The following is a 25,175-nucleotide window of genomic DNA, read 5'->3' on the forward strand; positions in this document are numbered from 1 at the left end:
CTGACAAGTTGCTGCTTATTCTTTATACATGGGATTGGTGTTTACTATTCTTTCTTTGACGGCAAAGTGATAAGAGTTTTAAAAGCAAATAATGTGATTCTAGGGATTTTCTTTTTTGCAGCACATAACAAAATGTAAATACCTATAAATTAACTGTATACATTCAGCAGTTAGGAAAGAAAAATTTCTGAAGTGTGCTGGAAACAGATTTGAATTGGCTCAAGACAAAGTCACTTTAATTGGTGATTCATAATTGATAAATATTCACAGAAACCCCATTTACACACATTATCATTTGAGTGCTGTTTGCTATGTACATCAGTAGAGCTGTGTGTCTGTGTAAAGGTAGCGTAGTGGCCATTTCGATGGGAAATCGGCTGTCTGTAAATTACAACGCACTACTACACGGGGCTTTAGTTACATAAAAAAATCACCGTTCCTCAAATTCATTAAAGATAAGTGCGTCACAAAAGTCTGTCGTTCTAAAAAGTGGCTTGTAGTTCTAAAATGTTTGGGAACTTCTCTTGAGAATTTAAAGGATGCACGAGAAATCCTCAAGTATTCATCACTAACTTGCTGTACATTCCTAGATGCTTCCAATGCACTTCATTGGCATAGACTTAGAAGATTTTTGCTAAAGGGCTGCTTAAAAATAAACATTAAAAAAGCATTGGTTGACTAAAATAAATGTGACTGTTGCAAAGTGATCTGGGCAGTGTAACCAGGGCAACTTCCACGTAGCTTTTGGAACCCAGGCAGCTGCTAACTGTAAGATGGGCGTTTCTGGGTCAGCCCTCTGAACGTTGCTATTCTTAAACAGGTGGCACCCATGAGTTGTCAGCAAGTCTGCCACGTCATGCAGGCCGATACGCAAAGGTGTCAAAAGAGCCAACAACACAGGCAGATTTTCTAAACCTAAGATCCTGGTTGCTTTACGTCAACACAAAATATGCAGTATTCACTCAAGAAACATAGAATTAAAGTATCCTCTTAAGAAAAGAGAATTGACAACTAACCAACTGAAACCAGTTCTGTAAACAGGCTTTCCCTGCCTTAAGGTGACATCACTGTTTGAACAGCAAGAGTTTTACAGAACATTGCTGCCTTCCATTTTTAAGGTCTTCTGATGGTGTCAGAATGTTTGGTATTTCCATTAATGGGCAAACAAGACGGTGTAGAGAAACAGATATTTCATTACAAGACCTGAGGCTACCATTATGCAGAACATCTTTTATACCGACTCCTGCAGCACCTTTAAAGACTTCACCATAGTTAAAACACTAGAACTGGAACACACAAGTCCATGAATATTCCTTTCTCCCAACATTCTTCCTCTTAATTGCTGCTCCTGAAACCGATAAGTCATACCTTTTTTGTTTCATGTGTGTGTTTGGATTAAGAGTTAGTTTTGTATGATTCTGTGAAAGGGAGCTGGCTTCTAATGTTTGGAAGCATGCTCAAGTATGTGTGTTTGTTTGATGTAAATTAGAGAAGAAAGTTAATTTAAAAAAAAGAAGATTAGAGTTTATAGGAAAGCGGTGAGATTGTAATTTAATATGAGGCAAATTGTACTTAGCATAAGCGACAGCCATTTTGGCTGTGGTGTCCATTTAGTTTCCTTCGTAATTCTCCCGTCCTCTGCTGCTAGTCTTTTCACTGTGCTTGTGTTAGCTCTTTTAGTTCACTTCCTGACTCAGCTAAAAGCAATGTACATGCTGAGGGTTAGTAGCTGCCAGTGCACCTGGTCTCAGATATTAACTGTCGAACATTTACTGATGTCATAAGCATTTCTGCTCCCCCTCCCACTTTGCTGACCACGTAGTTATTCATCTGCCCTTGTTTGCTGGTAACTATTTCTAAAACTTGTTCTTCCTATTTCTGTTCACATGCTTACACTGCAGAAAACCGGTATAAAAGGAAAAACGGTTTGTGAATTCAGCGTACTACCTCATGCAGCACTTGAGAGTTCTGTGTGGTTGTGCTCCCACTCATTAGTGATTAATAAACTTGTTATTTATTCCAAATCCAGTGCCGATCTCTATTTTGTTGGTCTTTGAGCCCGTGGACAAAAGGGTGACCCTGCACCAGTGTACCCCTAAAAAGGGACATTTCCACAGTACAGCGACATTTCATTGGCGTGAGGAGAGTCTGTATGAGACTTTTGGCTGACATTAAAACATGTTAGCTAAGGCATTTTTTTGAAAGATGAAAAGGTTTGTAGTTACAGGCTGAGCAGCACGAGCAATGCTCGCGGGGGCCATGTGATGTCCATTTATTCCAAAGGAGCGTGCCATGTAATGGGGAGATAAGAAGTCTTCCCCTGGGAGTCTCCAGCAATCGCGCCAGCGCCTCTTTTGTATTGGGGCAGGAGTGCGAGGTTTGCAGCCACGCGAGGTCCCAGTGAGTGTCTCTTAAACGGATCAGCTGCGCTAGTCACGTAACAACGTGCAAGCTTTCACGACATTAAGGCGGTCATACTGGTTTGGGCTAAAACAAGGGAGAAATACAGGCAATACACTAGCGCGAGGGATGGTGTAATGTAGGTTTCTGACATTCTCACTTGGTTTTTTAAACCATAGTGAACTACACCTTGGGTAGTGGGGTGTAATTTTTAACCTTGAGGGGCACCAATACTACAGATTGACATTCAATGCACATATGGAGTGATGTGCTCCCAATAAGACCACTGCTACCCTTTGTAAATATGGTTTTGATTAATAAAGGTTTGTCTACAATCACGATCCCAAGGAAGCTGGTGGGTACTGCATTTATGGGGAAGCTCCTGTGGGGCTATGCTCCATCGGCCGGGGAACTGGGGAGGAGGATAAGGAATTCCGGAGGGATGGGCGAAAGAAAGGGGTTGCCAACCCCAAGTGAGGAAGGCATTGTCAAGGCAACTTTTTTGCAAAGTGGTGGAGGTCCTGCCGGCCATATGCAACGGCAGGGAGGAAACAATTTTATTTTCAACACTAATGCCATGGATGTTTTACAGGGCTTTCGGGTGTCTGAACTGTTGGGGCGGTGGTATTCAGGGTTGGACTGGGAGAATGTGGGGGATACGAGTGGCAGCATAGAGTTGTGCAGTCATCATTTTAAGACCTACCAGAGGGATAAAGGGAAGACAGTTGCGTTGCAGCCATTCCCCGTTCTGGGACTATGGGCAGTAACGTGGGGAATTTTTTTAGGGGGGTCGGGTTCACTTGTCTAGCTACAGGATGGAGCTCTACCTTATGCAAGCAAAGGAAGTGCTGGGAAGACACTGTCGGGGAGGTGGGGAGGCAGGGACTCCCGGCGGTGGGGAGGTCAGAAAATGTTTGCCTTTCTGAGTGGTGGTTGGCAGTTTAAATTGCCATGTTTCTAGATTAAAATTATGGTTGTTAACATAGGTCAATCAGGACAATGGGGGGGGGTGGCAATAAAGTTACACCTGGATGAAGTAAGAAATCAAAAGTTAAGGTTTTGGATACTAAGATAGTTAGATGTTAAAAGATGTAAGGTTAAAGGGTTAAGGGAGTAAAGGTCAACAGTTCAAAAGCAGAATAGGAGTTGCAAAGTTGCAAGATAAAGATGTAAGGGGAAGGGGAATATTAGGGTATGGGGTAGTAAAGTAGGGAATTTGTTGTATAGTGAGGTTCCGTTTATAAGGCTAAGGTCTAGGGTTAATTTTGTGATGTGCACCTGTTTTCAATAAATTGCCATTTTTCATACACTAAAACAGCGAGTATGTAGTCTGCCCTGCTCCCCTTTTTGCCAATGGGCTTTGGGGGACAGCTGACCTTGGGAAATATGTCCCCCAGGGTCATTGGCAGATAGGATAGCCCGGGTTACATTTGGGCTAATTTTGGGCTGGTAGCCCATAATCTAAACAGACATTTCCCTCACACGGGCCACCATTTTATGAAAAGTGCCATGGTGGCGGTTACGCAGTGAGTAGTTTTTCCTCCACCCACTCAGCCACCTGGGAAGGAGTTCCTTTTAGTTTTGCAATTGCCGTAAGCTGTTTTTTGTTGAGCACAGGTGCGCAAGGAGGGGGGGGGGGGTGTTGTATATGGTTGTTGCCTGGAGCAGGTGCAAGGCGGTTGGCAGTTTAAGGTTGCCATGCTTCTAGATTAAAATTGTTGTGAACATAGGTGATATGCTAACATGTATATTCCATACTTAAATGAGCATCACATCATTATTCTACGGTTAAGCAAGGCTGGATATCTAGTCGCCAGAGAAGAACGATGTGGTGCTCAAGACAGGAGAAGAATGATGTGATGCTCAGGTGCAGGATAGCCAGCCTTGCTTCACCGGAGAAGAATGATGTGATGCTCACTTAAAGATTGAATGTACATGTGTTAGCATATAACCAGGCCTTTGTTTATCAAACTTATGAGTGGAGGGCGTCCTGGTTCTTTTTCCCTCTTATGCTCCTTTTTGTGAGGTGAACATAGGTGAATCACAATTGGGGGGGGTGGCGGCAATATAATTACACCTGGAAGGAGAAAGAAATTAAAAGTTAAGATTTAGGATACATAGATAGGTGTAGTTTAACATGTTAAGGGAGTAAAGGTCAACAGTTCAATAGCAGGGTAGGAGTTACAAAGTTGCAAGATAAAGATGTATGGGAGAGGGGGATTATTAGTGGTAGGAGGTTGTAACGTAGGTGATTTCTTGTATAGTGAGGTTTCATTATGTAAGGCGAAGTCCGAGGCTTAATTTTTTGATGTGCACCTGTTTTCAATAAAGCGGCCTTCTTCATACACTAAGTATGTGATCTGTGCTGCTCACTCCCCTTTTTTGTAATGAGATGACGCAGCAGAAGAAAACATTAGGAACGCAACATTCAGGAAATTAACCAGATTCTACTTTATAATAATTAAGTGTCAGTTAAATGCAGACTGATCTGAGAAGCGAGACCCAAACCAGGGAGTCAGTTCAATGAAGGTGGGTGTCTACATCATAGGGCGGACAAAAAAACAAGAACATCACCTTTTTGGGTCTGTTAGAGCTTCGCTAAGACCCAGAGATCCACATTCATACACCACATACCACCCAGCATCACAGCTCAACTCATCAACACCCCACATGAATGCTTTTCATATCTCCATCCACCAACCCAATCACTTCACACACATGCAAACACCACACGCGAGCATACCACCTTTACACATCTAGCCTACACAGCAACACCAACAATCACACAGAGAACACAATGAACTCATTTTGCATGGTTTGCTGATCACTTCTCACTCTGTAACCATGAATGCAGCACACCATGATTACTTAGTCCAAAATCAGAATGATTTTAAGGAGAAAGCCATCAGGCTAATAAACAAAGGCCTGAAAGGAAAAATGAGAAAGTCTTTAAGTCAGACAGTAGATGGGGGGAGTCTCTGGCTCACCCCCAAAACCAGGAGTTTGTGTACATATTTATGCTTAAGTAATAGGCAAAACTACAAACTCAGCATATCATTACTAGTGATAATACATATCGGACAAATCAGAATGAGCCTTGCCACACAAATAGCTAGAACACTAACCCATTTCTAAGGAAGGAGAAATCTTCCATTAGCTTCCACAGCAACAGAACGGTCTGGAGATGTACAACATACTATGCAACACTTTCAAAGAAAGACTCATACATCATTGTGCTAGCAAGCCTGCATCGGAACTCACAGCGGAAGTGTCCTTCAAAATGTTACTTTAGAAACACAATGAAAAAGTTTCACTCACAATAAATGCTCTCAAAGGAGAATAACCAATTGCATCACACTGTCCCGTGTGGTGCAAAAACAGTGGTGAGAGAATACAAGGAGGGGGACATTGATTGGGAGGGTTAAAGAGTAGGAGCAAGAGGATCAGAAAAGAGTAATCTATTTTAATAAAATGTTGTATCCACGAAAATGTGGCATAACTAAACTCCTTTGATAAATACATGTATATGCCTCCGAATGAAATTGTTTCAAGTGCAACATTAAAAGTCCATTGATTACAATTATATGCCTTATAAAAATGAGAATTCAAAAAATATTTTGTCACCAAATATCGTACATTTAGAAAAAGCTTCCACATCAATATCTTCCTCTAAAAGTTCTCCAACGTGATGCATCCACCAAGACCATAAAGGATTCCTTCTTCTACTAGTAAGCCACCTCAAACATAGCTGTTTGTCACATTCGGTACTAGCATCAAAAATACATCTGTGAGTTCATATACACCCCCAAATCCAATCTCGGATTGGATCAACCATGCTGCCATTGATACCTACTCACACAACTTTTGTCTACCATAATCAGCCAATGCCAACAAGGAAAATAGGCAAATTCTTTAAAATGTTCCCAGATGGACACATTCCAATACAGCCTATTGTCCTTGACAGCCATATCAGGCCCAGACACCGATTCCATTCTATTCAACTTTATCCACCCATTCAGTTATCTAACCAGGCCCACTGAAGCCAAACAAGGTAAAGCCAAGAACATTTAGTGGACAACAGACGAACCATGAAACATCAGGGGAAATAGTTACATACACAGGTGCAAAAACCTAACTATCCGATCATCCAGTTCCCAAGTCTAGTACAGTTCATTGAGAAGGCTGCTAAGCAACTCCAATTTAAGATCAAAGACAATGTCCTCCTTCAAGACTACTGGTCTGGGTTCCATTCAGAGTGCATCACGGTAACCATCTAAGTGGTTAAAGGTACACTACAAATGCAAAAGATAGTAACCCCTACCTTCAGGTCGTACTTAACCTTTGCACAACCACAGCACCATTGACAATCGGGCCCTGCTTAAAACCTTCACTAACCAAAAGAGTTACCAACACCCTAGTACCGCAATGACTCAAGTAATTCTGTAGAGCAAAAGCCACATGGTCCAGATGAGCTTCTCCAGCTATGAGGACATACCCCTCTCCTGCGACATCACCCATGGAACCATTCTCAGACCAGGAACTTTAACCTTTACATGGAGCCCCTTGGAGCAGTCTCACCAGCTTACAATGTCAGAGTCAGACAACTGTTTGATAGGCCCATGTGGCTATGAGTCTGATTGCCTGAAGGGCTGCCTTGCTGCTATCCAACCTAGATGAGGCCATCTCAAACTGCACCCCACCCAAGAAGATGATGTGCTCATCACCAGTGACTGTAAACAACAACCGGTCCAAGAATAGCTCTCCTAGATTAATATTGATGACTTTGCTCGAATCATCAACAGCACAGTCCATGAAATTTTACAGTAAAATCACATTAGCACTCAGTGAAAATCAATTGGGTTTGACTGCTTAAAAGGCAGTAAACTCTAGCACCCCAGTGTATTGCTTTACCAGCAGGGTACAAGTCGATGGTACACACGGGCAGATGTCTACCCACTCTTATCACTGGGCAGACGCAGTCTACACTGCCAAGAAGTTGGTCCCCACGAAAATATGCCGAACTCGTCGCAGTGTAATTTTCAGACACTGGGACACATCCAGCACCCCCTTTACATTGTCTACTTTTGTTCCCAGAAACAACATGCAGGTGAGGGGACTTTGTTATTTTAATTTCCAGCTGGCACAAAACAAAGACCAAAGTTAAGGGGCCATCATGCCTCCTTGGGTTGGAGTACTCTGGCTGGGAGCTATCTGGAGCCTCACACCTAGATGCAAATGAAATGGAGGGGAAACAAAGGAACACAGCTTGTTATCACTTTACAAGTACTTAAGAGAGGCATGCTTTTGACTTTTTTAGTCCCTGTATTTAAGAGATATGTTTGGGGTGTAATAATGGCAGATGTGTTGGACTGTTCCAACATTTACACAAATAATTTAAATACCACTATTTTGTTTTATTTTTTCCTAGTGCTATAGCGCTACTAAACCCAATTCAGGGAGCCAAAGCTCTTCGCATGCACACATTATACATTGATAATAAATCCTATCTGTGTAAATCAATGTACCGGATGCGTTACATAAGACAGTGAATGTTAACATGTAGGAGTCACATGTCCTTGATAACTTACTGTGCTATGTTAGAAGAGTTACAATTTATAGACTGCAAGTAACAAAATAATCTGTGTTAAAGGCAGTAGCTCACTTATCCATTTACATAAAATACAACTCTGCTGGTTACATAATGTGCTTTACAGGAGAGATATTAACCCTTTATGCTACTTTGATTCAAAACCGTGACTAGACAAAACACAGCACTCCAGCAAATGTGTTAACCTCCAGAGTTCTAGTTTTATTATTATTCCCGGAGACTTCAGTGGCAAAGTGAGCAAGGGATCCACTTCTGGGCATACCCTGCCAACTTAGGGCAACATAAGCAAACACAAGGAGATGATGGACGGAGCACTGAAGCTTTTCAGAGATTTACTCCCTGTCACAGATCTGGGTGGAATCCATCATCGTTTTTTAGCTCGCTTCCACACCCCAGTTTAGACCCAGCCCCATGTAAATCAGTCTTGACCCTGTTCCTCATGGTAACAGGCCAGCCCGATCTACCGAGCCAGGTCTTCGTAGGACTGGATACAAGCATCCTGGGACCTCTTTCGGGGTAACACCCCTCATCAGCCATGATCGACTGATTATCATATGGCTGGGTCTAAACTGGAATGGCATGTGAAGCAAAAAAATGATGGATTTAGGCCCAGATCTCTGTGCTTGGGTGAATGTATGACATTGTTCAGCATTCAGTCTATCAATTGTTCTTTTTGCATTTAACTTCCTTTTGAAGCACCATAAAAGAAAGGAAAAAAAATGCCCTGCACCGTTTTTAAAAATTATGGTACTTAACAATTTAAAAATAGATTAGAGAAAGTCTTAAGAAGTGAATGGTGGGTTTAAACCTGCCACACAAGTATGTGGTTGCTGTTAGATCTGGGGGTCTCTAGTTGGCAGAGGTATACACCTTAGACCAAATAGGGACCCTTGCTTCTAGTCAGGGTACAGGGACACACACGGTAGATAACCCCTGCTCACCCTCTAGGTAGCTTGGCTCGAGCAGACAGGCTTATCCCCAAGGCAATGTGTAAGGTATTTGCACGTAGACACCACAATGATCCCCCCTCCGCACACCACAAACTTAAACCACACAGGTGAGTTATATCAAAAATAATATATCTTTATCTAGTTTCCGCAGTTGAAATCAAGCATCACAGGTTTATACAATATTCGCTTTCTTGGTTGGTCGGGATCGTAAGATGATAGTCTCTAGTCTCTTGAGTGATTCGATAATCACTGAGAATGAATCAGTTTGTAGGCTCTTGATGTTTAGGCAGCTACGTTGCTCCGGCGGTGTCGCTGCACTCGTGGTACAAGCGCTCCGCGGGCTGTTCGGTGCAAGGATTCCACAACTCCCTCGACGAGCCCCCAGTGACGATGTCGACGTCACCGGAGTCAGCCACTCACAGCGCGGCTTCGTAGAGCAGGGAAGTACGACTCTCGATCTGCGTCAGGCCTCCGGGTCGCGGCAGGGCACGTGCCGATGAGCACGTCGATCTTCTTGATGCGGCAACCGGTGTCGGGCCCGGGTCAGTGCGGCACTCTCCAGCAAGACAGAGAGTAGCCAGCCCACTTCACAGGCAGATGTTGAGAAGCTTGGTAGAACAGTCCACGGTCCCTGCGGCACACAGCAGCGCAGGTGGGACACAGCAGAGTCTTGAGTTCTTGGCAACCTTTCTATCCCTGGGTTGCAAAACAGGAGGCCAGCTCTTCTCAGGCCCTTGGAGATTCAGTTGAAGACACAGCACACAGCAAAGTCTTGTTTGGTCAAGTGGATAGGGTCATCACACAGCAAGACCCCTTCTTCTCCTCAGCTTCAGTTGTACAGCAGAACAGGTCAGCCTTTCGAGCACACAGCACGGCAATCTTCCTTTAGTTCTTCAGCGGTCCGTCTTTCAGCAGAGGTTCCTCTCGATGGTCGAATCTACAAATCTGTTGTCAGGGGTCGTATACTTATACCCCTAAAAGTCTTTGAAGTCTTTGTGCAAGTGGGTCCTGAGCCCGGTCTGATCCAGTACTGGGTGTTGCTGGAGCACTTTGTTTTCCTGGCCTCTACATTCTTTTCAGAGCGAGGGGCAGAGTCGTCAGCCGCCCAGCAGGAGGTGGAGCCAGCAGAGTGGCAGGCAGGCACAGCCCTATTCAATCCCAGGTGCTATCTCCTCCCTCCACTCTCCTTGCAAATGTCGCCATTCAGCAGAGGGCTGACTCAGCCAACCTCCCGGGGGATCCCCAGCCCCTGTCACTCTCAAACCAGACAGTCAATCCACAAGCACGCCCAGGCACACAGAAGGGTCAGACAAGAGAACAGCTACTCTCTAAAAAGTACTATTCTCCAACTCAGGATTTAAAAACAACCTCTCCTAAAAGATGTGTTATTAAATGCTGAGCTCAGGGATATCAAACACTCATGTCTTATCTTGTTCCTGTGAGAAGATAGGCGGATAGCCATTGGCACCCGCCTCCCCCATGTTAGCCTATGGAGCAAGATAACCTTGCAGCAGTGAACACACAAAATGGCCGGTGTTCACTACCAGAACATGTTACCTGCACTAGTACATGCTCTACCTTCTACATACACTGCACCCTGCCCAGGGGGGTACCTTGGGCCTTCCATAGGGATGACTGACGTGTACGAAAAGGGAAGGGTTAGGCCCGGCCAGTGTGGACACTGGCCAGGAGGACATGGCAGTCCGGGGACTGCAGGCAGGCCTGCGGCGGCAGGCCTGAGACACTGTTTTAGGGCTACACAGGTGGGTGGCGCAATCAGCGCTGCAGACCCACTAGTAGCATCTGTCATCCCCAGCCCTGGCACACACAGTGCACTTTACTAGGGACTTCATGGTGATACAGATATGTCAATCAGGTATATCCAATCAATACGATATTTTACACAGGGAGCACTTACACTCTGGCACTGATTAGCAGTGGCAGAGTGTCTAAAGCATCTAAACCAGCAAAACGAAATCCATCACAGCATCAAAATCCAGGCAGCAGAGGCAAAAGATAGGGGAAAAACCCACGCCAAGGATGTCAGGTCTAACAGTTGCCTGCTAATTTCCTATATATAGCCTCTCATTAACAGAAGGTTCTATTTAGAAATTTGAATCAAAGCAGAGGACACCAGTCACCAGTTTTAAGGTAGGCCATACATAACCTACACCTCTCATAAAAGTTTCTTAGAAATGCTTCTTAGGCCATTCCCATTTAGAGACCACTCAACCGGTTTTATCCAACTGAAGCGGAATATGTCCATAGGCTTTTAAACGTCCTTGAAGACCAGCCATCCATCTATGAATCAAAACTACCTTTCAGAGGATCCAGGGGGAAGATACGAAACTTTCTTACTATAGCAGTGTTAACGTTTTTTTATGCATGGATTATGGGTGACAAATTACTTATTGATTTTATTGATGCAAATGATCATAACCGATTAACTATTGATGATGCACTTGAAATGACTTAGATTGGTTAGAAGTGCAATTAATAATATGTTGCAGTTCTGCCGCATTTTTGTGCCAGACTACATTTTATCACAATAGATGAAGTTTCTGGTGTTCTGCTCACGTCCCCTTCCCATCAGTGACCCGCAGCGAGTCTCTCCACAGTTTCTGCGAAGCACAGACTGCTATGACGTAAATGCGGATTGTCTTTAGAAAGCGTGTATTGTGAATGAAGCTTTCCACTGTGTACTCTATATACCATTTTGACAGATTTCCGCTGGAAGTTCCGGTGTAGGCCTGCATTTGCTTGTGACAGGCAGGGGCGGCTGGTGACTTTTGAAAGTGGTGAGGCGTAAACTTTCTGTTGGAGTGCACCGTGGCGAGCGAGCGGAGTGAGCGAGCCTGAACATCTTAAGGGAGGAACATTTTGAAAAATGGTGCATTTTCAAGCAAATTTGAGAAGCAAGAAGGCTAATAAAGCAATTGTGAAAGTGCAGTTATTACATTAATAAAGGGATGTCATATAACAACATGTAGATAGAAATGTTTCTGAAGCTAGGTTCTGCCAGTGCCACGCACCTCTGAGCAATATACACGCTGTGTGCCAGCTGGGCTTAGCGTCAGAAACATTTCTATCATTATGTTTTTGAAGCTAGGCCCAGTGCTGGCACTCAGTGTGTATGCTTCTCAGAGGTGAATCACGTGTGGCAGGGCCTGTAGCTTCAGAGTATAAATGACTTGGATGCATCGCATATGACAAATGCACAATACTTTCCTAGAAAGCGCTGTAAATGACTTGGATACAAACGTTATGACAGGGGTGCAGAAACAAATTGTTTTCACATAGGTCCAGGCACAGCCAGCGAGGACGAGGGCCTATGGAGGGATGGGACGAGCCGCCTGGTTGATCACCTTCTCTAATGTGCAGCTCACAGATTTTGAAAAATCTTGGAATCGAGTACTAATTAGCATATTTGAAGGAATCCCAGGCAGAGATGTCACCAGATGTTTGTAGTAAAGTGATGAAAAAGACCAAAATATTTCAAGAATGGATAACAATGAATTAGTACCAAAAGCCTCACCAAAATAAAGATTTGGCCTCCTTGAACACCTGAATGAACAACAAGTGCAATGGCCCAGGTTAAATATTGCAAATATTTCACGCCTTGTAAGTGAGCAGAGCTCTATGTTCAGAGGGGCCCCACCCTTCAGCTGAAGAAAATCCCCATGTTGTGGGCGGGCTTCCTGAAACCATAGCGGGCAAGTTTCCCAGGTCCATGCACGCTGTGATGCTCCAGTCCAGATTTTTTTCTTTTAAATTCTGGGACTTGTAGCCCTATTTTATAATGGACTAAACAAGACTACAAGTCCCAGAATTCAATGAAAAAAACCTAGAATGGAGCAGCTCATCACGCATGGACCAGGGAACCATGTCAGCTATTGTGTTATATTGTATTGCAATTGCATTTACATAGTGCTAACTCCCCCTGACAAGGCGTCAAAGCGCTTTTTCCGCGAGTCGCACACTTTATGTAACTTCTTTGGCAATCAAGAGCTGCTCTGGACTAGGAAGGCCTCTGAGTAGAACCACAGGTGCACACCAGTCGCACTCTTGACTCAAAAATGGACGTGAGGATGGGTGTTTGAGAGTGGTCCCATTAAGGTGAATAATGAATAATTAACACTTTTTTCATTGGGTGATATACTTTTGAAAATAAAGTGATCCCATTTTGTTTGCCAGGTTGGTGAATAGACCTAAAAAGAGGACGACCCATGCCAAATCATGCGTGGGAGTTGTCAGGTGCTCTTGTGGATGTCAGATGCATAGTAAATTCCCATGTACAGATTCAGCCCGGTCTGAGTGGGAGCTCAAAGAGACCTCAAAACGTGTGACTGTCACGTCTAAGGAGTTAGACTTTAGGTATCTGTAATTACCGAGATCAGAAATAAGACTATAGCAATGACCTTAGAAACACAACTTATCACATCTTTTACAAGCAATCCCCTACTCTTCACACATTTGGATTCCCCATTCTCTCGATTTTAAGACGTAGAGATAGATAACTTCTGAGTACATTTTTCCCCCTTTTTTTGTCCTTCTTAAGGATTAACTCTGAACGATGAACGCGGCGCGGCAGCAGTCTAGTGTAGGCGCTCAGATGTGGGAGGAATTGGAAATGCATTTTCACCGCTCTGTCAGTAGCCGCTGTATCTAATTTCATAAACATTATAACTTCACCGTTGAAACCTCTGCGCACAAATGTCTTCCACATGGTCTAATCAAATAAAAAGCTTACAAGCCAGTTGTCACTTCAAATGGGGCAGCTGGGATCTGAATGTTGTGGGTGACTGGGGTGGGGGGGAGGTAAACATGGCGGCCGGTGAGTAGGGGGTCGCGGGAGAGCGCCATATCATTAAAAAACGAAAGCAGGTCGCGCGTGGTGGGGGGCCGAGGGAGAAGAGAAGAGAATAAGAATAAAATTAAAACAAAAACTTACCTGACCCGACCGCCTCTGCTCCTGGTCCGCGTTGGCGCCTCTGCCGCCTTCAAACAGGAACACCGTCGTCAGCACACTGGAGTGCAACCCCTCAGCCAATCCTGGCGCTGCTGCAGCGCCAGGATTGGCTGACGGCACAGCCTACTCCTCGCCCGCCGCCTGCCCATTAGGAGACCGAGGGGCTCCTAATGGGCATGCGCAAGGCAGCAAAAACACAAGTACGCATGACTGGGCACGGAGTAAAAATTAAGCTCCATGCCCACTCATGCGCACTTGTGCTGCCTTTCCCAAAGGCGTCTGACAATGCATGTCACTCAACATGACGCCGGACCGCCCACGGTCCGACGTCATGCTGACTGACATTCACGACAGAGGAGGGAGCTGCGGGCGGGAGCGGGGGGGCTACGCCCCCACGCCCCAATGGACGCACCGCGCCTGGTTGACAGGTTTCATATTGTAGTGTACATCTCCGGAGGGCAGGGGGTGAAGAGACAAACCGAGGATTCCTTTTATCTTAAGAAATGAGTTAGTGCTAAGAGTTTTAATTATGATGAAGTTGCTTTCGATTTGGCAATGCGCTCTAACCGTGATCATGTAGTTACTGAATCTGCAGTTTTGCTAATTGTTAATGCATAAAATGTGTATTAAGAAACCCTTAGTTTTGACGGTTCGGCAGCGACATCTCATTTTCCTACAGGGACTATGTCCGATTGACTGGAGGCTTTTTTTCTCCTCCCTTAAAATGCTGATTTTTCTTGTGATTTCTGATATTGTGCTCTGTATTCTGAGCCTTCATGGCTATGCATTTTTTCTTTATAGCTTTTTAAACTTATTTCCGATCTAGAACTCGGTTACCGAGTGATCCCAGTTTCTATTTTGATCTCTATTCTGCTAATCAGTGGGTTTTTTAATGTTAGGAGAGTGGTGTATTTTGCCGCTAGAATAACATGAACCACGGAGTTTAACTGCTGGACATAAAATGTAGGTTTCCGTAAAATTTGGAGTTCGGCTCTCATAACAGCCTATGAAAAGAGGCAGTTTTAAGTAAGAGGCAAGCCAATTCTTATTTGCACGTTATATGTGACAAAGGTCACAAATGAAAAAATATGCGACAAAGGTCGGTATTACTATGGCCACTGAAATTATGCGGCAGGAGAGAACCAAATTATGTGGCAGAATGCACTAAAGTATGCGGCAAAAAGGCAAATTATGTATCGTCATTTGGCACATTTTGTGACCGCATTACTTCAATATTTTGTCATTTTCACACGTTAACAGAAGCAGGACATACCAGATCACCCATACGTCTAGGAAGTCATTCAAAGCAGAGGTGCGGATGCCAGGAGTTGGGAATCTGGGTGCACAATGGCCTATCATGCGTCCTGGGTTCTCGAAAACGAAACTCTCCTGGTTGCTCATACAGAAATACAAGTAAACGTACACAATCTCTTTTTTTATGGCCAGTACTCGGAGCAGGTGACTCAAATTAATAAGGCTACGTTTTGGACTTTGTATATTTGAGAGTATCACGAACTGGAAAGCAGAGCGCCTACTCGAGAATGCAAGCAATGTAACTATAAATTGGACTCCTTGGCACACACAATCTGTATATGCCCTTTGTTAACTAAGACGCCTAAAAGATGGCACCACCAACTATTTATCACTCTTAGTGTAAAAACGAGTGTCAATGCCATTTTGCTACATATACAAAGGGACCTCCTGAAGGGCGTGTCCGGAACCGTAAAATATATGGATTTAGCGTCACAATATGTATTTTTACCAGAACCACCTATTTTAATTAATACTTCACATTTTTCATTATTTTAAACACAGAAAACCAAGGAGTGCACTGCATCACTTTACCACTCCAGCACCAATGTCACAAAGCTTATGTCTTTTGGAGAATCTTTGGATGAGGCATGGTCCAGTGGCTCGGTCTTTGTCTGCAATATGTATGGGCGACCTCTTCCAATAGCCACGGTGCTGCAGGCACTAGGTAGCGTCTAAGCAGAAAAGCCTCGAGGAAAAGGCCCCTAAAAGGAGAAAAATCCTCAAAGGCAAAAAACATCCAAGACAACACTGATGTCCAGGACTGGAAGGATGACCAGGGGATGAAGATGGATGCCTAGCTGGGGATGAAATGGACCATTGTGAAACAGAAGAATAACAGGAGAGGACTGGTGAGGATGAACCATAAGAGATAAAGCAAGAGCAAACGAATTATCTAGGAAAGAACCGACTAAATCAGTCAGGAATGCAGAAACTCAACAGGACTGTTTGAAGCATTGAGATGCAAGGAATGAACAAAGTTACCCCTTTTATAGCCAAGGAACAGAAAACGCACACAAACTCATCTTGGATTGGGAAAGGGATATGAATTGCAATTTGGTTCGGCCATTTTGGATTGGCTCAAACATATTCCTCAGGAAGTCCTAGTCAAGAAATCCTGAGAGGAGGAAGTAAGATGAACATGGAGGCGCCAATAGCATCCTCCACCAGACACCCCCATTGCATTGCATAATTTGAGCTGGTGGTTTCCAGTGCTCAACACCAGCATTTAATTGTCAACATCGACCCTAAGGTATTGGAGCACTTTTAATGAGCGCCAGTTAAGGACACACACATTTTTTGTAGGCATGGGGAGATTAAGTGATTTGACCAGAATCGCAGGATGTTGAGCCTATGCCAAGACTCGAAACTGGTTACCCAGCTCCAAAGTCAACAGCTCTGTCTGGTACGCCACATCCTCTCCCCACCTGTAAGGTTTCATAGTGAGTAGTTAGTTGTGTTCTGGGCGGTGCCAATACGAGTAGTGGGATGGTGCAAGCTGCCTCCCGACGAGAGCCCCAGCACTTATTTTTTCACAAATTAACCACTGCCCCAGGGAGTAGAAAGAAGAAAAATGGCCACCTACACGTAAGTTTCACACGAGAAAGTGTCAGTCCTCCGGGCTTCTCACAAGCTTCACCGCTTGTCCCACCTGCCCAAAACAGCCTTTGGCACAAACATCAGATGGGATGCCGGCTGAAGCATCTTCTTCCAAAATCTCAAAAACCTCAAAATATTCCGGTTTTGTATTCTATTTCTAAGGATGAGTTGGCAAGTTGTCAAAGTGAAAGGTGGCTGCGCCAGCAGACTAATAGGGAGAGCAGAGCCGAGCCAAGTGTCTGCCTGAGCTGTTTAGGCCTAACTACTTGCACACAGCCCAGCAAGAGTTTAGTCTGAGAAAAAAGAAATAAAGATTTAAAAAAAGGAAAGAGAAGAAAATCTAGTGACCAATACAGAAGTTCTCCTTTGCAAGGATGTCACCCGCGACACTCTTGAATGGTGTTACAAACAACCACATTTTAACTGCCACATCAACAGCCTTTACTTGTGAAGTTAAACAGTGGCGAAGGTTAAGTGGGGGAGGTTTGGAAAGAGGGAAGGGCTGGTTCAGCACACTCCTGCCTCGGTTGATTATCTGCCCAGGCAGTAGTTATTAGAAACCTTCCATCTGGCCATGGTATTGTATTGCAGTATTTATGTAGTGCTTACTACCCCTTATGTAGAGCGCCGAAGCACTTGCCTACATGGGCTGAAAGATACGCTGTGTAGGGTTTGTGGTGGGCAAAATGTTGTCTTTATTTTTTTTGATCCTATGTGGTAAGTGTTTCCATGTCATGTATGATGCCCACCGAGGGGAGGTTATTGTGTTACGGGACGCATCGATTAGAAGTGTTATGGATAAGAGGTGTGAGAGAGAGAGATGCACATTTATTGATTTCAGTAAGCTGGAGGGTTTGAACAGCTCTGCAAATCCCTTTATGAAATTTCTAATGATCGTAGTCCGCTAAGCTGGTTACTGAACTGGGTTGGTCAACCTGGTATTTTGTTGAAAGTTTTTGGTCCTTAGCAGACATTGCCAGAGCACCAGCCCCTGTGTGCAAATAGTCCTGGCTGTAAATATTAGTCCTCCAGGGGTTAACAGGCTTGGAGTCGGGGAGAACAGCGTAGCCTACAGAGAAACATGGAAGCGACCTAGGACTTATGATTTGACAGGCAGGATATATTACATTGGCGCAGTATTACATACCGGAAAATGCCTCACTGTAGTGACATCACAAACATTAATACCATAATGCAGTCATAGACTAAGCATTTAACACTTTTGGGATGTCAGGGGCAGTGAATATAGCCTTCGAGCCAACCATAGCAGGCTCTACCAGCCGTTAAAAGCCTGCTCCAGTGAGTCTTTATCAAGGAAGCGCCCATTTAATGGCCTGTGGAGTCCACTACGGAGGGCTTGAAGGCTATTAGAACATTCCACCCCTAGATGGTGGAATGTTCTAATTCGTAAAACAAAGGCCTCAACGAGGCAGAGGGGGCTGAAATCCCCTCGGGCTCCGTGAGGCCTTTGTTCACAGCAACAGATGTGAACAAACATTGGAATGTTGATGCTTCGGGCTTATACCAGCCATCAGAAGCCGGGAACACTCCACTGTTTTCAATGATGCACCGAACATTCCAATCTTCTAATACTGCTTAGAGCCTGGCAAATCATGGCTGTGCCTCAATGTGAGAAGCACAGCTAATGCTCAAACATCAATCAGCTGAAAATGAGCACATCATGAAAAACAAAGTGCAAGACCTACTCTGTTGTGGGGCATACATAGGCTGTGGATTGTGCACTTCCTGGCATTTTCACATGAACCAACTGGATTAAAGTACCAGATGCAAGACTCGGTAAAACACAAGTACGGGAGATGATAATGCAAACTCCTGTGAAAGTCGCCCAGTAAGCCCTACTTCTGCAGCCATAGCTTTACAGCTGTTTAGTTGCTTCTGCACGTGTAGCCAAAGAGGTCTTCTAGAAATGTGTAGTCAGCTGCCTTTTCTACATACTTGTAACAAATGCTCCTTAACAGTTGTGGAGTTAGTGTGGCCTGTCATTTCTATACATCTATCGACCGCATTTTCTACCACTAAGTGATCCTTCATACACATGAGAAGGCAGAATTGTCACCTACAGCTATGTAGATAAAGGTGTCCCTTTCATGCATGTTTAGGTTAACTTCTCTAGTACAGCCAAAGTTACCCCTTTTCATATACACAACCAACAGTTGCAGCATATATTCAATTAACTTGAATAAAACATGAACAACACGTTTCGACAACATAAATTAGGACGTGTCACCCCCGTAGAGTACATTCAGATGGCACATTCTACGTAAAAGACTGGTTCTCCAAATAGGTGGGAACAGGCTGTGAATTGAGGTACTCACAAATGGTGAAAAGTGCAGAAGGGGGTACAGCAGGACAGCCATCAGCAGTGCTTGATTTGTAACAAAAAATAAGTGTCAGGGCCTTCGTGATGATGCCACTGCAACTTGCTCCACCTACTACCAACAGAACTACTAACCATCACAATCCTACAAGTGCAACACTTCTGACTATTCCAGGCCCACAAAGCTAGTAGAATCGATGGGCGGCATGTATTGGTCATTTTTAATGTATATTATATTATTAGTAAACTGTTGTTGTGCTCATCTCTAAATCCAACTTACAACATCATGTGGCAGACGGTCATAAGTGCTGGTGTTGGAAATTAAGAGCCTGTGCAGAGCACCGGTCACTACCTGCTCAAATTAAACCCTGGTCATCAGATGAAGACTACTTCACAGCGCACAACGAGCAGAAATAAATTAAGGCAATAGATTCAGAGAACCGGTTAAAACATTCACCCACTCCAAGGGAGGCAGAGGCAACATATGGAAAATGCAACTATTGCATGATGGGAAACCGAGAAACGTTGCACTGGAAGTTGCTGCTTCTGGTTTGCAGCGAAGGAGGGACAATAATTCCTTGTATTTGATAAACTGTGAAATTAAAGGCTTCTTTGTTGATTCGGTGGCTGAGCCTGCCCCAAGGCAGGAATCCGGCCAGGCGGCCACATCGCCCTGATTTCACGGGGTGGTTCTGGAGCTTATTTTAGCCCTCAAGATTTTCCTAGGTTATCGGAGAGAGAAATACAAGAGGAGGTGGAAACTTAGTCCGAAAAACGCTATTCTCCCATTAAAGAGAATAACCTAAAGCCCATTCATTTAATCATCCACATAGAAACTGGAGTAAAAGCATTGAATGGTTTTCTTGAGAGCACACAACTAATCGCAAGACAACGACCCCTGGGGGGCGGGGGGGAGGGACCTAGAATTGGGTTTCAGAGCTACAGGCTGCATGGTGGGAAGCGATTCAAAATCTTGTCAAGGGTAGAAACATAAATGCCATATGAATGCAATTACAATACACTACTCTTGTGGCCCACACCAATACTGTAACACTCAGCGGTCAGGCAGTCAATTCAAGTTCATACAGGCTGTATAATAATTCCCTTACACTACCTGGAAGAGGTGTGGTGCAGCGGCCAGGGTGCCTGACTCTGGACCACAGGGTTCACGGTTTGATCGCCGGCAGCAGGTCAGCCCAGCCCCATGTGACTCTGGGCAATAGCTTGCTTAATCTTCCCGAGGGCCGCCAGCGCCGGGAAACCACTTCGGCGGTAGCTGTGCGCTTTACAAATTCAAGGTTACTATTACCTAAAGCTCTTACACTCAAATAAGACAAAAATGCTATGGATCATGTCCATCGCCCAGTCGTCTACCAGTCCCCATCAATAAACCGCCCACCACCAACGGATGACGCCTGGAGTATCTGAAACGATCCGCCACATGCCAAGCTACATTTTATGACCGCTTTTTGAAATCTCACAATGATCATAGGATATGTAAAAATATAAAAAAAAAGTCCATCTCAGCAGATCTCTCTACCTTTGTAAATGTAAAAAAAAAAATGTACATTTGATACTTGTATAGCGCACTACTCACCCGCAAGGGTCTCAAGGCGCTTGTACGAATACCGCTGTGGAACCCATCCTGGCTTTCCCTGTGAGGCGTCCACTCCTGGGCACCCCCAAGGTGGAGGCCAGGCATCCTTAGCGTTGTGGGGGCCATTGTGGAGATTAAGCAAGCTATTGCCCAGAGTTGCAGAGTGGGACTCCATGATTGGAATAGGCACCAAGGCGAGAATTATCAGGTCCGTGGAATGTTTGAGCCCAAGACCCGCCGAGGCGGGGAAATGAACCCTGGTCCCGGGCTAGACCTCTGCATCAGGGTCTGCCGCTCTAATCATTGAGCCACACTTCTCCACCTTGTGTTTGTCTTGTCAAACTGATGTCTACAAATGACCATACGATTTAACCAATATTGCAGAATGGAGAGTCCTGTTGACTAACCAGTTAAGTGCACTGTCAACATCAAAAAACACTGAAGAGCTGCTCAAAGCTGCCAGCTGACTAAAACCATAAATGGTGGGCCTCTCTCTTACACGTCATTAACCACACTGGTAAGTGTGCATACCAGAACATGTTAACCATACCCCACAAATTGTGCCTTTGTTAATCCCAGCCTTTTGAATAACAATAGCCACAGGATCGCTAGTGGGGATTGTAGGCAACTCCACAGGTGAACACTGTCAAGAGGGGGCACTAACGGAGCCTTTTTTGTCAGTAAGACTGCACCACATCGTATTTCTTTATACTGAGGTGCCTCAATACAGCAATTCACAAACCGTGGATCCGGACCCACTGGTAGGTGGCAAGTCAATTTTTGGAGGCTCACAAAAGTCCTGGTCTATGTGTAAGTAATATTTAAAGTAATAAGCCACGTTGTTTGTGCACCAGTGCAAGAGTGCTGAGCAATGTCCCAAAGCTAAAACAAACCCTTGCTAGCGTTCACAAGCAAGACTCCGGGTGAAACTTCGAGTATTTGTTGTCGCTGTTAGTTACTTCACGAAGCCACTTCAACATACAATGTGCTAACTATACAAAACCATACCACTTGTGTTGGATTTAGGCCACATCCATATTTCTCAATTTGCGTGTCAAACATCATTTGATCCTGAGCAGATCACTTAATCTCCTGTGTTTATAATAAAATGAACCTGACCTTCTGTTATGTAATCTGGTACTCATGTAAAGTGTGTCAATGCCCTTGGGCATATTCACGCTAAATAAGAATGGAATATATAATATATATTCCATTACTATGTAGCGTGAAGGTGCCAAGGGCATTGACACACTTTACATGAGTACCAGATTACATAACAGAAGGTCAGGTTCCTTTTTATATCTATCTCCAGGAAAATCACGCAGTCTTCGCAGCGTGATAGACAAGCCCACCCAGTCGACTAGCAGGAAAAAGCAGTTTTTATTCTCCTCAGCTAATCCACACAATGCAGCATAAGGAGTTTCAACCCTCCTTGGGTCTTAATAATATGCACGATGCAAGGGCAAGTTGCTCTCAGATTTAAATCTGTCTATCACACTGTGAAGCCGGCTTGATTTTTCTGGTGCTATATGTTGGGCGGTGACGTCGCCAACAAGCCTGACCCACCAGGATGGGAGTCCATTTTCGTCAGAGTTCTTTTGGAAATAAATAGATCTATACATCTATATCTCCTACTGGCGGTCACCAGTAGGTAGTAATAGTTAGGACCATGTTTCCATAGGAGAAGCATTTTTTGACTTGGCTATAACTTTGGTGTCGTTTGACCAATCTTCATGAAATTTTCCAAAATACGTGACCATGTAGGTTCTGTGTGTTATGAAAAGTTTTGTGGTGATCCATGCAGTGGGGACCAAGAAATAGGAGCATGAAATAAGTGTGTATTTGTAATGTTTTTCCCCCACAGGAACCTTTAGCCACACGTACAGCTGAACTACAGAATGGACTAGCACCAAATTTGGCAGGGTGGTAGAAGTTGGTTCAAGAAGGACCTCTTCCTTATTTGGTGTAAATCCATTTCAGTAGTTGTTATGAAATTTAAGAAGAAAAGTATAGTGATATCTCTGGCCACAGAGACTACACGAAAAAAGAAAAGATTGTGCAGGGAAATGCACTGCTCCAATTGGCTCCCAACACTTCAACCAGGAATTGTTGGCAGCCATCTTAGGACTCTGCATCACTGAGCCCCCCTCCCAAAAAAGTGAAAATAAAGAAAAGGGGGCAGGGTAGGAATACCCTGACCCTCAAGCCATGGTGTTGGGTCACCCACCACAGCATAAAAGCATTTTTTATAAGAATGAATGAATTAATGAATTGGCATTTGTAGAGCGCATGGCTACCAGAAGGCCTCCCAGTGCTTAGGAACAGATCCTTCACAAACGGACTTTAAATAACAGGGAACAAAAAGGTTTTTAGCTGTCTTCAGAAGGACAGATAATCCTCTTCTAGGCGGATGTAATTGGGAAGTCGGTTCCAACGTTTGGATGTGTTGTAGGAGAAAAGTCGTCCCCCGTTCCTAGACCTATATATCCTTGGGACTGCTGCCAGAGCGCAAGGATCTACTGGGACGGTAGGGAGAGATGCTGGATCGCTGAATTGGTGGGCCCTTTGAGGATAGAGTCTAATGTACGATGTTGCAAAATCACTATAAGCAAAAAAAGAATTCAAATAGAAAACGTGGGCTTCCGCGTAGTAACCCCTGGATGGGCCAGGTCTGGGGGGCATATGATATATTTAGGAGGGGCGCATAGGGCCCCCCCTACTGGGGCTTAGCACCAGCTCCCTGTTGCTCTTTTTATTATGTATGCGGGCCGGCCCGCTGGGGCCAATTAAAAAATGATGGGGGGCCTCGCAGGTGAGGTCATTTCAGATGTCATCAGTGATGTCACTGACCATGTTGAGTGATGTAATAAGCAGTGCAATAGTGGGGGCGCGAGTTATTGTTAGCTCAGCTAACTATATATATGGGGAGAGAGATATTTTCATAATCCAAAATGCACCTCTGAGTCTCGGATAGGAGGCCTTACCCCATATTCGGCTGCAGAAGGGGTTGAGTTTAGCACAATGGCTGCCATTACTGCACAAAGACTTTGACAAGTACTTATTTCTGGACAGTACAGGCGCCTTCCGTGAACTGGCAAGCACTACTAAGGTAGTAGCTTCAAGTGCCTGGGTATGCAACATGTGCTCCCCATGGCCAGGGATGTAGAGCATGCATTGTAAAGGAGAGACCGCCTAAGCCATTCCCTGGCCTGGATCTCAAGAGATCATTTCATCTTAGTTGCCTTGGTCCACCTGGTTTGTGCTTCTCCACACTGATTATCTTCCTGCCTGCTGCTGTGTTTTCAATGATATCATGGACCCATCCTGAAAGCACTGGGTGTCTAGAGTTTCTGGACATCTGAAGAGTCCGTTTCGGTCCATCTCCCTTGGGGATAGAACAGCTACCGGTATTCTAAACCAAGGATCCCCCCCCATCTCCAGTTATCCAGAAGATTTTGGGCGTTGGACGAGATGTTTTTGCTGCTCTAAGAACATATTCTTCAGCTTGCTCTCTGGGGACTTTAGGCCGATGTATTGCTGTATTTGTAATCGGAGGAATGGTGGAGGCGGCCATCTTGGGCTTTCTAGAATGGCTCTAGGTGCTGAACTTTATAAATTCTGGAAGTTGAGCACTACATCCTCACCCATCATCCTCCCTTAGGTTGCTCTTTTGTTCTTCTCAGTTCCAGGCTCAGTGATGTGCCCAGACTGGCGAACCTGGGGCAGAGTGGGAACTGAATCCCTGATCCCAGAGGCACCTTAATTTGCTGAGATGGCAATTAATTAGCCAGACTGAATGAAAATGTACAAAGTCTCTACACAGCCTCAGTCGCCTCAAGTCGACACAGAGCAGCAACAGCGAATAACTTTTGAAACAAAACTTTCCATTTTAATTTGGCAGATGCACGTGTCTGCATGCTGACTGCCTCGGAGCCATGACGTGCATGTGGTACCCGGATGTGCAAGGGCAGGTCCACCGACAAGGTGACAGATACACGCAACAGCTGCAGTCTGTCTAGTAATCAGCTAGTCCATGTGTAAATAACGAACAGCTCCACGTATAGGTCTGCCCGCTGTGGGTGTGCCAACATATTCTTCTGAAGCCACTGTTTGTCCTTCAAGATTTATGGCACTCTTTTCTGAATAATATTGCAATATAAAATTAGTATACTGAGCAAACAAGCTGCATGCATCTGCTTTGCTTATCAACACAAGGGAGTTGTCGCTTTACAGAAATATATATAGAAAGGCCTCTCTACAGCTGTTTGGTCAGTTGACACATGCCTCATTCTACAAAAATTTAACTAATAATTCATAAATGCGAGGGCCCAAGACATTTAAAGGTGGTTCACTGCAGCTTGCTCATCCGGTCTGCATTGCCGAACTGAGTGCAAATGTTACCT

General features: G+C 44.5%; 1 protein-coding gene across 2 annotated transcripts in view; it reads right to left on the reverse strand.

The window, feature by feature from the left end:
• Positions 1 to 25,175, reverse strand: part of LOC146798151 (potassium channel subfamily K member 6-like) — a 163,317-nt gene that overhangs the window by 69,096 nt on the left and 69,046 nt on the right. The gene's annotated exons all lie outside the window — the stretch shown is intronic.

Source organism: Triturus cristatus, chromosome 9 (assembly GCF_964204655.1).
Source record: "Triturus cristatus chromosome 9, aTriCri1.1, whole genome shotgun sequence".
Lineage (NCBI taxonomy): Eukaryota > Metazoa > Chordata > Amphibia > Caudata > Salamandridae > Triturus > Triturus cristatus.